The 14,334-nt window shown below is 39.2% G+C and overlaps 1 long non-coding RNA gene across 1 annotated transcript; it reads right to left on the bottom strand.

Moving 5' to 3' along the window:
- Positions 1-5,532: 5,532 nt before the first annotated feature.
- LOC124863400 lies at positions 5,533-8,073 on the bottom strand. The gene is made up of 3 exons (XR_007037124.1): positions 6,744-8,073; positions 6,244-6,335; positions 5,533-6,107 (listed from the first exon to the last, which is right to left on the bottom strand). It is a non-coding gene; the product is annotated as an uncharacterized LOC124863400 (long non-coding RNA).
- Between the last annotated feature and the right edge of the window lie 6,261 nt (positions 8,074-14,334).

The raw sequence follows: 14,334 nt of genomic DNA, 5'->3' as shown, positions 1-14,334 counted from the left end.
ATCTTTTGGTCTTTTGATGTCTAAAGTTTATTTATTTCCCTGCAAACCTGTTATTAAAGTATTAATTATTGATGAGTTGTTAAATTGTAGATGTCCTCAGCTTTTAATCAAAGAAATTATGAAAATATAGTCTAGAGTGTAGTGTGTCATGTTACATCTGACCTAACAACTAACATTTGAGAAACAGCTAATCATACTGACACTCAAACATGGTGGTTTTGCAACAGGACAGTGATCTAAAACACAGTCGCAAGGCCACTTCTGATTGACTCAGGAAAAAAATTATGTTTTGGAATGGCCTAGCCAAAGTCTGGATTTTCAAATACTGTATTAACACAGTGTTCATAATGAAACCCTCCACCTTGGCTGAATTCAAATATTTCTGCAAAGGAGAATGGGCCAAAATTCCTCAATGATGATGTTAAAGACTAAATGTCAGTTATTGTAAAGTTGCTTCTGGTTTTGCCACGCCTACAAGCAACAACGGATAGCAAATCTGTAGGGGGCAAAAACTTTTTTACAGCACTAGTTCCTTTGCAGTGTGTTTTTGTAAGGGATGGTGACCTGTCCTGTGTGTACCTCTCTGACTTTGCCCATTGACTGCTGGATAGAGGCATCTGTGGCCATAAAGCTGGTGCAGAAAATGGTAAGATGACAAATTTTAGTAGTAGTATTACCACTTTAGTAATCTAGGTTTTGTTTTTTACTTATTTACCAATTCTTTGGGAGCCTTAACCTTCAGCCTAACTTAGTAGTTGATGTACAATCCAAAAAGAGTTCTGTCACATAATTATTCTCCCAATTGCTTTGAAAACATACAATCACTAGAAGGCATCAAAGTAAAAATATTCATAGATGCTAGCACACAACCTGCTGCATGAATTGAGAAACAACACTGAATTTTGTCTTATTTTGTTTTCTAATAATGGTTTTAAAAATCTGTTTTCTCTTTTATTTTAAAAGCTGTTATTGGCATGGTAAATTATTTACCATCTTGTTTCCTTTTAAAAGTCCTTGTGTTGTTTTGAATTGGCACATACATTCATGAGAAAAAGAGAGGTTTCATAACATGCATAGAGGTAAAGAAGCATGCATGTATTTGATAACACCATGACAAGAAGGAAGGACATCAGGAATGACAATGGAGAAGTCTGGATAGGCTTTTAAGACAATTTATAAACAACTTGTGGTTTGCCTCCTGGCAAATTTCCTCGGTTTTTATTTTTTGTTTCAGTTCGTCAAAAAAAATTATACTGGATAAAGATAACATGAATAAATACAAAATGGCTGTTTTCAGATGAAGACTTTATTCATTAAGTGAAAAACTATGCAAACCAACCTGGCCCCCTCTCTCTCTTTCTCTCAACTTTGCTCGTCCACCGTGGAGGATTCCAGTTTAGTTTATATCGCCTTGGCCCTCTGTTCTTTACACAATTATTTTAATTCTAAAATTGTGCTGCTCAAGATGGCACCAGGTTGAAGCAGCAGTTATCTTTTCCGGTATCAGATGCTGTGTAGCTGGAAGGATTTTTGCTGATATTTTATGACCTTTGGACATTTGTTATGATGCATTAGCATAGCAACAAGGTGTTTTTTTGTTTTTGTTTGTTTGTTTGTTTGTGTTTTACTACCGGGAGCAGCTGATTAATATCTTAAAAGCTTAAATAATACTTCAACTGCAACCCCAAATCCCTGATGAGTTGCAAAGGAGGCACCATGGATGCAGAGCAGTAGGAAAGAGAAGAAAGAGAAGGAGGAAGTTCAAACCATCTCATCCGTCGAATAAAATGAGCAATGTGAGATTGTTGGGAAACAAGTTGGATGAACTCCAAGCCCTACAAAGGACCCAGGCAGAGTATCTAGAATCCAGTATTAAGTGTTTCACTGAGGCATGTCTGCAGGATCACATCCCTGACTCCAGCATATTTCTGCCAGGCTTTCTGATCATACGAGTAGACAGAGATTTAAAGAGAAGCAGTAAACGTAGAGGAGGTAGAGTAGCAGTACTTGTGAACAACAGATGGTGTAATCCAGAACATGTTACAGAGAAGTGTCATCTCTGCAGTCCAGATAATGAGCTGCTAGCAGTAAGTTTTTTTTCTCCATATTATTTACCCAGAGAGTTCACCAGTGCATTTAATATAATCCAACCTGATTTGCTTTGTCAGAAACTCCAGAATATTGAGACTGAAGGGTTATGAGTCTAACCAGGTAGTCAGCAGCACAGGAGCACCACAGGGGACTGTACTCTCACCATTCCTTTTCACTCTGTACACCTCAGACTTCCAGTACAAGACAGACTCCTGTCATCTGCAGAAATACTCTGATGATTCTGCAGTCGTGGGGTGGATCAGAGATGGACAAGAAGATGAGTACAGGAAGGTGGTGGACCGCTTTGTGGCATGGTGTAGAGACAATCATCTCATCTTTAACATGAATAAAACAAAGGAGATGATTGTAGATTTTAAGAGAAACAAGAATAGGTCAGACACAATTTCCTTGGGAGAAGAAGTGGAGGTGGTGGAGGAGTATAATTACCTCGGTGTTCACCTGGACAACAGACTGGAGTGGGGATGCAACTGTGAAGCATCTACAAGAAGGGACAGAGCAGACTGTACTTCTTGAGGAAGCTTCAGTGTTTACGGCAAGATGCTGCATATCTTCTATAGGTCTTTTGGTTGAGGGGTATTTTCTATTGCACTTCATGGCGTAGCTGGCGGCCTGATGTTCCCTCTGATTTGAGAAGGGGGGACCTGGAAGAAAGAATTTTGGAGGATGGTAAATACTGTAGAGGTGTGTTTGAATAGCTTAAAAGTGTTATTGTGTTTACCATTATAAGATGAATTCTGTGAATTCTTTCTTCAGTGCATAGGGAAACAGGCCTGTCTGGAAACAGATTACATTAGGGAAACGTTCTTGGTGAGAGGTAAAGACTGATGAGTTTGGAAATCTGGTGATATTCTGATTCTGCCAGGCCAGTGTGACATGAAATAATAAGAGCTTGCATTGTGTTTCAGTTGGGAAAGTTTTGATATCCCTAAAGTCCTGCCAGGTCAATTTGACCTAAGAGCTTGCAGCCTGATAAAGTCATGAGAGTGTTGTTATAAAATGTCACGTACGCCAATCTGATGTTTTCCAGATGTTTAGCTAAATGTGTATTCCCGGAAAAATAGAGGAAGAAATGTTGTGGATGCCAGATGTATTACGTAAATGAATATGATGTATTTCAATTGGTCAAGAGAATCCAAATACACACCAATGCTTTGTATCTGTATACAAACACCCTGTAAAGACTGGAGGCAGGGTGACTTCTGGAATTTTTGATGAAGATGATTCTGTGCGCTTTTTGAAGAATAAAGTACTCTCTCGTGAAGATGTTTCAAGGGAGAATATTTCTGAGTACTGTTTTAATTATTTTGGCTCAGAGATCCGACCGCTCGCTCCCAAAATACAATCCATGCCAATTTTTAAAACATTACCTTCACATAGTAGGCAGCAATTTAATTACAATGGGTAAATCCTATCTACCCTAAATATTTGTTAACAGCTGCCACATAACAAAATATCATAAATGTACCCTAAGATTCTGAGCCATACATCGCAATGTGCGCTAATGCCAGGAAATGTGTAACTTTATACCATTACAGAAAGTAACCCGCCAACCTGTGGAGCCGCCACATGAAAGGCCTATAAAATTATTAACTCCATCCATCCATCCCTTTTCTATACCTGCTTCTTCGCACATGGTTGTGGGGTAGCTGGTGCCAATCTCCAGCAGTCTACAGATGAGAGGTGGGGTCCACCCTGGACAGGTCACCAGTGCATTGCAGGTAGTAACTGTGTTTTGTTTTGTATTTATAATGTAAATGTTGACTTATTTGACAGTCCACATAAGTTGTAGTTCATGTGTTTTTTTCAACTGTTTGAATCATAAGACTAAAAACAGGGATAGGTCGTTGGGAGACTTGACTTTAACGTGAGTTAGTCATCAAAAGGGTTTTGTAGCAGAGTTGTAGGCCATCTTGTTTAGTGTTGACAAACTTGTTCCGCATTTGGTGCCAACTATTTACTGGCGTTGCAAATGTCTTTACTCAGTCTTTACTCTGTAGCTATATCGAACTGAAGACATAATATGATCAAAATCAATTTTGGTTTGATGTTACACATTCACTGTATTTTGCAAATTGTTTTTGGGTAAGTTTAGTGTAAGATGGTCTCTAATGCCCGGGAGCAATAGGCACACTCTTGCAAAATTAAACACTCTAGGAAGCACATTGGGATTTGCTAATTTAAGCATTTTTAAAGGAGGGGGTGTCATGATCTGTCTGCGTTAGTTTTTTGAGTTTTAATTCTAACCGTTTTCTCGGAACTGCCATGTCTTCTGTTGCTCGTAATTTAGTTTATTCATGTTAATTAGATTAATCCTTGTGTTGACTCTCTTGGATTCCTGTGCTAGATGTGTTAGTAGTTGTTTCCTTGTAGATCTGGTTTCCTCCCTGTTTGCGTTCTTTAATTCCATTGTTTACTTAATTGTGTTCACTTAGATGTTTTGTTGTTTCCCTGGACTCCCTGATCATCTGAGTTAATTAGCCTCTGTACTTCAGTTGTCATGAATCTCCCACCAGCTGCTCCCGATCCTCCTCTGATTAACCTTTCTTGTTCACTGGTCCATTTTTCGACCCTACCTCAGTACTTACCAGGATACCTTCTAATTATCATTGTTGTCTTCGTCTCCTCAGAGTGAACCATCAGCCCGGCATCAAGGAATGTTATGCTTTGTAAATCTTTCTGTTTTCTCCATGCAGCTTCCTGCAGCTGAGCATTCTACAACCTGAGTCACCTGAGTTTAGCTGAGTTCACCGGTCCCCATATCCAGAATGCTTTTACAGCTCCTTCATGGGTTCAAACACAGACTTGCATCTCAATTATCTTCACCATCATCTACAGTGACTGGCTCCATCATTATCATATTTTCCCAAGAGCTCTTCAAACATTACTCCAGAGTGCTGCCACAGCCACTATGGATCCTAATCTTGCCTTTTCCACACGTCTTCATCTGCTGTTAGCGCAGTTCCTACATCTTTTGAGACAGCAGCTTTCTCTGCAGTAACTTTAGCCGTAGCTGTTGCTCTCTGGTCAGCTGTTTTTGATAGCCCTGGTAGAACACGTTCTAATGTAAATATAACACATTACTGGAATAATGAATATTTCTACAAGCAAATTTTTGATCAGTTATGTGTTCTGTTTTTTCTAAAATAATCTTCTCTAGCAGATGTATTAAGTACATTTCATATTCCTCTATCACACATACTGTCCCTGTGATTATATCAGAACATATTTCCACCCTTTTGAAAAGAGAGTTAAAATGTTTTAGGAAAATCAAAGGGGAACAGAATATTTCACACCCTGTAATGTTTTGTTACCCCATGAGACAGTGATTAACCAATCATCTTATGTTTTGGGTTGTTCATTCCTCACATTATACACAACAATCCTTGTGAATTTGGAGACATTTGCTCTTTATTTGCCAAAGCAATACTGCATTACCAATACTCTGGCTGTGTCCTTTGTAGGGCTTGGAGTTCATCCAGCTTGTTTCCCAATGATCTCACATTGCCCATCCGAATCTGTGGAAGAGATGGTTTGAACTTCCTCCTTCTCTCTCTTCTCTTTTCTACTGCTCTGCATCCACGGTGTCTCCTTTTCAACTCATCAGGGATTTGGGGTTGCAGTTGAAGTATTATTTAAGCTTTTAAGATATTAATCAGCTGGTCCTAGTAAATAAACAAACCCATTGCTATGGTGATGCATCATAACAAATGTCCAAAAGTAAAATAGAATGAGCAAAAATCCATCCAGCTGCACAGCATCTGAGACCAGAGAAGATATTCATCCAAAAAATATAGATTTATTCACCACAATATTCAGGATTCTTTATTGTCATTATATGATAATTCCAGGTCCCACGGTCCCTGAATGCAGCAGCAGGGAATATGTTGTTCAGCCGCTGTGTTGAGCTGTCAGTCATGTTTCCACACCCCCGAGATATGAGGCCCCAGAATAAAAGATGGATGTTGAAAATAACCTTGCCTTCTTGGTACAACAATCTTAATAAAAAAAAAAAAAAAAAAAACTCAGTTTAATAGTAATAAATAGTGTGACGCTGATGATGCGAACCCAAGAATGATTAAGAAACAAACAAAAGATGGAACTAGAAAATTTATTAACCAGATGCAAACTTACCTTTGAGCCTCTCCTCGGACATCAAGCAAATAAGCAAAAAATTAAGATAGCAGCCAATGTCAGGGTAATCGTCAAACCTCCTTTTCTGAGATCTAAAAGACATTTCACCTGTTATAGAAATGCTTTTACCACTTCTTCAGCAGCACAGTTCTTGCTTTCTATCAACTTTACAAAAGATCCAGTCAAAGCGTGACTAATATTTGATTTAGTGTTGACTTGTGCAGAAGCAAAAATAACTCTCAGTTTTGTTTCATACTTCTCAAAGTTGAGCTAAAGTTTAATTTAGTCTTCCAGTTTAATTAAAATATTTTTATACTCCAGGAAACAACTGTTTTCTCATCCCCCTCTGCCCATTTCTCTTGGACTGACACAAACAAGTTAGCAAACAATTCAGATTGATAAGAATGTCTTCATCATTGGTTTGTACTTGGTGCCAGCTAAATTGTATTGCCTCATTAATACTTTTACTGTTAAATAATTAATTGTTGTTAGGGTCTCACCTTGCTCATTGGCCTCAGGAGCTGCAAATGACTCTAGAGCAGGCTTAACATTGTCTTTTGATGCCAACAGAACCACATCATATGCATGACGAGAGTCTGCTCCTCTAGGTCTAATGCTGTGATTCTCAAGTGGAAAAGCTGGATTTCTCCTTCAGGGTATGGGGTCATTCTTTGCCTCAGCCAGAGGACATGAAGCATCTTTGTGTATCTTGGAATGGGGGATGGATACACTGATTGGGGCCTCCACCACAGAATCTTTGCCATTGCTCCATTCTCTTATGGATAAGAAATTTTGATTATTTATGTAGCATCAATTCACAAATTTCATCTCAAGGCACTTACAAAATGTGGAAAGAGAAATCAAAATGCAAAGCTCTTGGTTTACTGTTCTTTCTGTCTACATTCCGACTCTCACTCTTCTCACTCTTCTTCGTTCCTAATGTATTGCTCTGGTAGGTTACAAATTTGGTCTTTCCGTAATCACCCATTCTATTTGCCAATCTTGCAATGATGGCACACCCAACCATTTGCAAGTTGGAAAGTCGGGTAAGATTTTCTAATTGCTTTGCTCAGTGGCCAGGCAAACTATTAGCAACATATAAGGATATATTTCTTAGCTTTTTGATGTTTACATTTTCTTCTATTTATAAGATACAAACTTTAAAAAATGCAAATAAACCGTTTATTACTGCACCTTTCATCGTATTTACAGTGCTTTGAAAATTTTAAGAATTTTAAGAATTTGTCTGTTTTTGCTTTTTCATCACTTAAAAATTTCAGATTATCAAATTATTTTTTATACTAAATACACATAACCAGAGTAAATACAACAACCAGAAACGGTGCTGCAATTTGGTTCATTATGGAAAAAAAAGCTATCCAAATCAACCTGGCCCTTTGTGAAAAAGTAATTACTCAATTTGATAAATCTTCAGGCCTCCAACATGGGTTCCACGGCCGTTCTCCAAGGCTCCGCCGTGGGTTCAAGTCTCCAGAGCTCCTCCGTAGATTTGAGTCTCCTGTCCAACCTCTCAGTCCACCACCTGAATAGGTTCTCCAAGCATCCTACATGCTTCCTTGCAAGACTGTCCACAGTCGACCTCCTGAAAGGGTTCTCCAAGGGTCCCCCATGACTCCTGGCAAGCCTCTTCATGGTAGACCTCCTGAAAAAGATTTTCTGAGAGTCCTCACACCTCCTAGCAAGTCTGGAGATATATTATGTGTGTGCATCATTATTATTATTATGTTCATAACCAGTGTGGGAAATGAAATGTATAACCTGTGTTAGTATAAGACATTATGGCCTGCAGAATTGTTATTGCACAAACTTGGCCTTGAGTGTGATGAAGCAGAAAATACTGAGAGCTGAAGGAGTGTGTGAAAAAGTAGAGACTGACTTACTCCCTGCTTATATCAGTAGATACGAGTGCAGGTGCTGGAACAATGACTGTCTAAATATGGTAAAGCCGGAAAACGTGTATACGTGACTACATGTGAGAAAATATTGTAATCAAGGGCGCTGCCCATTTTCATGTGTGTTTTAATAAAAGCAATGTGCCCAGTGAGAAGCTCTGAAGTTGTCTCGGTGTGTGGTCAAATCACATGAGAGCTTCCCTGGTCCTGGTATTTTTGATGCATTACAGCTGTTCGTGTGATTTATTATAATGTGTGTAAATTCCTCCAGGTTATGGTGAATAAACGAACGCGCAGAAGGCCTCTTTAAAGAGGATCTTCAACACAAGCCTCTCCTCAAACGACCTCCTAAGGGTCCTCCATGTCTCTCATGTGGCCTCCAGACTCTGCTTCGCTGGTTTTCAAGGCATTACTGTCGCCTGCATTACTGTCACCACAGTCGACCTCCAAGGCTCCTTCGCCACATTGCAGCCGGTCACCAGGCTGGGTTCTTTGTGGGTTCTCCATGCACCATCGCCGGCCTCCAAGGTCTCTGCTTTTTTGTCGCCAGACTCCAAGGTCCTTGCTATTTCGTCGCCGGCCTCCCAGGACCCTACTATTTCATTGTTGTCCTCCCAGCCGAACCTCCTGATCTCTTTGCCTCCTTAGGACAACCTTCCAGCCGACCTCGCTCCCAAGCTCTGACCTGCTCGGTGGTCCAACCAAAATTCAGCAGAATATGATAGATGTCTGATTTTCTCTGCCACTATCAGACTCTCCTGTTTGCTTCCGTCAATACTGGGATCTGTCAAGCTGCCTGCTTAGCTTTTTTTCTGGACTCACCATTTTAAACTTATTACAGGTTGTTACTGGTGCTCACCTAATATATGGAGCTCCTTTAACTCTGGATTTGTTTACTATTTTTAAGGTATTCAGACTGGGGTTATTCAAATAGTGTGTGAACTTGTGTAATTATCAATACAATTTCAATATGCATGTTATAAAGAGCCTTAAAACCTGTTCGAATCTAAAGAGGAATAGACTGAAGCCTGGCCTTAATCTACAACCCATTTATTTACATCTTGCTATTCTCTTTCTCTGCTCTGTCCAGCAAACTCTGCCTACCTGCTCCCTTGAACTGTCTCAGGACTGACAGATACCCTGTTTCTGTGGCCCCATTTTTGTCTTTTTATGGACAGAGGACAGGTCAAGGTTAGTGAGTGAACAAATTTGTTTATCAAATGCAGAGTTTTGTTTGTCACTGATAAATGTATGTGTTTGAATGTGTATTACATTCAAACCTGACTTCAAGGGCAATTGAAAAATGATTTGTGTAAAAATACAATTACACTTTAAGAGTTTAGACAAAAGATTAGAAAACAATATAAGTAGCAGATACATTTCTGTAAGTATATACAAGTATGAACAACGTTGGAAAACAAGAACAAAAAAAAGGAAAACAACAAAAAAGATGGTTAGAAAAAATTAAATGTTGAGAAAAAAACAAATGCTTCAAATAAACTCTTAAAATCAATAAGGAACGAATTGGAGGTGTGACTCTGTACATTATGCAGGACAGTTCCAGCTGAAGAAGAGTGCTGAAACAGCAGCTAATGTAATGACTAAAACAGTTTATGACTTATTCTTTTTCTACATCTGTCATTGTGAGAGAATACAGGACAATATTCAAAGCAGAACTCTGAGAAGACAGAGATGCAGGGTGGTGACTTAATCTTTTCTAAACAATTTTGTGCAGTGCTTTGATTGGTTGGTGGAGTTTTTTTAAGAGAGTGAACAGGCAGAGAATCGCCATTTCCTAAAGCGGAGCTTCAAAGCTGCCTTCCCGCTGCATATTGAGGTGCGTAAAGATATTGTCAGCTCAGGACTGTTCAAAGTAAAATTCTGTTTTAATTGTTAGAAAATGGTTTTTAACTATTTTCTTAATATCTTTTAGTTCATTGTTGTTGTTTCATGTGTAGCGATAATATTAATACTTTAATTGCAGTTGGATGCAAATGAAGGTTTGCCATTTAAACTGTTACATGTGATGAAATCAAAGATATTCACAAAGAACCAGATCACAGATACAAAACGTATGGGGAAAAACTGAGCTAACACGATATGCACAATGACTGTGGCCCTGATATATAGATACATTGATAGTTTAGTGCTTACAAAAGTAACTTCAACAAGTCTAAGTTGTACCCAAATAGCAAAAATCTAATTTAGTTAAAAGTACTTAAAATGGGGACGCAGCAGTAAACTGCGTGGCCCATGTTCGTATGCTTTAGTCCTCGACGCAGGCCATCACGGGCACGGGTCCCGGCCCGTTGACCTTTGTTACATGTCTTCCTCCTCTCCATCCATTTCTTGTGAGCTCACTGTCAGAAAGTGAGAAAATAAAGGCCACTGGTGCTGCAAAAAAACATTTAAAAAAAACTCAGTACTTCTAATGAATGCAATTTGTATCTTCACACTGTCCAATTCCACCCAAGCGTACAACAACAAAGCCAGATCCAGTTGACAATTGGTAAAATGTAAAATTGCAATTCACTCAGTTATATTTTTTGGTGTTAAGATGCTGAATATTTAACTGAAATTGTTTAATAAAACTTGTTATGTGACCACAGGTATTTAGAAGATTCAAGATGAGGAATATCTGCATCTTCATCTTCTTGCTACTCATCTTCCACCTTGTCTGTGTGCAGCTATCAGGCCTCAGACAAAGACACTATTCTTACTATGATGACAGGAAGACATGGCGAGAAGCCCAGTCTATCTGCAGAGAGAAACACGTTGACCTGATCACACAATCAGAAATGAAACTGAAAATCAGGCCTTCTCTGAATACCATGGCTGGCTTGGATTGTACCGAGACAATAACACAAGTCCATGGAAATGGTCCAGGAAAGACAAAGGAGCAACATTCTTCAAATGGGATAACAATGGTAAGTCAAGTGTCACGATTCATGCTATGGAATATTTTTGTCAGAAAACTGTTTTAATTACAGATGCATTTGTTTTTAACACACCATGTTACTTTTTGTTCTGTCCAAGGAATCTTCTTTTGGGATTTTTCATAATGATCAATATGAATGTAGATTTCTCTTGTATATTAAGAACATATATTATTAAGTCAAAAACAAAGCTTCCTGTTTTCACTTTTAAACATGTTGCACCCTCTTATATAAAAATATCCTGCCTAAATTATGTTCCCTTTTCTCTGCATCTTAGTGAAACCTGAGCCTCTCAAACCTGTTTTCTATGTTCACAAATAAATTTTTGTTCTTATTTGAACAGAGTTACAGCTCCACCTAATAACAATTTCAGGCAATAGAGTCTCTGTTTGGGACTTGAGCAATGCCTACATTGTAGCTATATTTTGTGTGTATTCAGACCAATCTAGCAACTCTCAAAGAGGCAACCAGCACTGGAGCAGTTCACAAGTATCAAGATTCCAAGATGAGGGTAAACTCCTTTAGTAGTCCATGATTCTCAACGGCAACAAGGCTGCTACCTCCAATTGGGGACAGTCTCCTCTTTGCATAGGGGAGTTAAAGTATCTAGAAGTCTTGCTATAAACTTCCTCAACAAAGTGGCTGATCACGGCCTTAAAGATACGGTGGGGAAATTGTCACCCAGGGGGAAGTTGGAGTAGAGCATCTGACCCTGCATCAAAAGGAGCTAGCTTAGGTGCTTTGGGTATTTGATCTGGGTGCCATGTGGCACTTTTGTTGAGCCAACATCCAATATTTGGAGGCTAACAGTCCTCAATGCAGCAGTCCAGGATTAAATTCCCAATCTTGATACCATTGCTGTGTGTCTTCTCCCCCTGCTTTCTCTGCCCATCTTTGTCAGCACCACAAAATCTTAAAAAAACTTAAGAATCTACATTGTGTAGAACATTCACAAAGAGACTGCTCTTTTTGTAAAGCTAGCAATGCTAATCACTAATAAGATATGTCAATTTATTTTAAAGTAGCCATAATAGGTATGACATAAGCATGACAAATCATATTCACTTATGATTGCAAAAACCAAAATCATCGAGAAACATTTTAATTTAAAATAAACTTGCCCATTTTATTTTCTCACATTTTAAAAACTGCCTGTGACCTTTAATACCTTTGGAGCAGAATGTGAAATTCAGTATGCTGTTATCATTACATGTTTAGTGGGATTCTTGATATTATTGTTATGATTTCCAGATTTAATCGGAGAATCCCTTTCTCCACTGTCTCTTGTAGAGCCACAATCAAATTAACACTGTGCGTTTAAGGTGAGGACCAGCAGCCAATGGAGGAATGGTGATTGCAATCGTGAAAATGCTTTCACGTGTTACGGTGAATCATTGATTCTGGTCAAGGAGAATAAGACCTGGGAGGAGGCATTAAAACATTGCAGGAATCTGACCAAAATGAAAAGCTACAACCTGGCCACACTGACCACTCCTGACGACCACAACTATGCACAAAAGAGAGCAAAAAAGGCTACTACTGATGAGGTAGGTCACTTATCGGCTTTGTGGTGATGTTGTTGACCATCTCATCCTCTGTGTTTATGTTGATATCTCTGCTAAATGTTGCTAGGTGTGGACAAGCCTGCGTTACATGGGGGATGAGTGGTTCTGGATGGGTGGAGAACAGGTGCAGTACCGAGACATTCCAAGTTGCCCGGCTGTTAGGTGTGGTGTCCTGGAGAAGAACAGCAACACATCCTTTGAGATCAGAAACTGCAGGGAGAGAAGGAACTTCTTCTGTTACATAAAACCTTAAATCTACAAAAAACTAATAATACTTCACCTCATTAACTACGGTGGCCGGAGGGTGCAAAACACTTTTACAAGTACCGAAACAAATTTACATTTTAGAAAACAAATTTACATGTCAGAAAATCAACCGGAAAGGGAATGTACCAACGCCGAGGCTGACCCGGAAGTCAGCCTCAGGTCTGCATCCTTCGAAGGCCGTATTTGTTGGCCGATTACGTTACAGCGCGGCGACGAAGGCTGTCCCAATTCATGAATCATTCCGAGCAAATGCTGCCGACAAATGTGTCCTTATTTTGCCCGATTTGAAGGATGCGTTGTGAGTATCCTTCGCGGCCCATCGTTTCCCATCATTTATTGCGGGTCGAAGCGGATTGGTCAAGCAGGGGAAGCCATGGCGGACCATAGCAACAAAAGCTGTGAGTAAATTGTGGAAAATTACACTTTCTGTGACACAAATTAAGTTCTACAATGTTTTTAGTGCGGGAATATAACTATGTAGACGTGAAATATCTGCTTGATTTATCTAGACATCGCTTAATTTCAAATGTGCTCCGACGTGTTCGGAGTTTTCCGTTCCCGGCGTAGTAACCGGCTCGCCTCGCCAGCCCTACCGGCGGTGAGGTGAGCTAACCCGGTAGAGATCTGACCGGACTATCGGCACTAAGCTCCCGCTGGCAGTCATCACAGTGAACGTTTAACACAAGTGATTTCTAAATGGACAGTTTTATGTAATCCAACTGTATCGCTGGAGAGTGTGATTGAGAATAAATAAGCTTTACAATATGAATTTTTAATGAAGAAATGTGCTATATGTTTTAAAAGTTTATTATAATTCAGTTAGCATTATAATTTCTGATTCCAGGTACAATCCAGAGACAATCATGTTCAGGTAAAAAAGATGTTTGATTTAACTAGCCAATAAACAAAGAGATAGCAACTTTATGGCTAGCTAATGTATGTCGACATATCTTATATATATATATATTATATATATATATATATATATATATATAACAACAACTTTAAATTTTAAGATAGTTGGGAATTATAAAGTATTTGATCCCCTCTGGCTGTTCTTGGATAATTATATAATAATGCAGTGTTTTTGGTGTATTAGTATCTACTTGCTTTGATCTCTTAAAATATCCAGAAGCTTGCCTTAAAAATAATGTGTTTTCCATCTCCATTCTTCCCTTTTCTAGACCAGACCCCTTTACTGCAGGATCAACCTGAGTGTCCCAGTCCTGAAACGTTTCTTCAACCAGGAGGACACCAGGCCTGATTTTCGGCTGAGCAGGGAGTCTCTGGCAGTGCTGCTTAATCTTTTGCACCAGGATAGGCGACATGGATGGGTGCTACTATTGAGACCTTGGTTTTTCTTTTCTGGCTGGCAAGTGGCACATCCTACAGAGTGGTCTGCAGAGTGTT

Source organism: Girardinichthys multiradiatus, chromosome X, assembly GCF_021462225.1.
Source record: "Girardinichthys multiradiatus isolate DD_20200921_A chromosome X, DD_fGirMul_XY1, whole genome shotgun sequence".
NCBI classification, from domain to species: Eukaryota; Metazoa; Chordata; class Actinopteri; order Cyprinodontiformes; family Goodeidae; genus Girardinichthys; species Girardinichthys multiradiatus.
The sequence above is the reverse complement of the archived record's forward strand: the minus strand, read 5'-3'. Positions and strand labels throughout refer to the sequence as shown.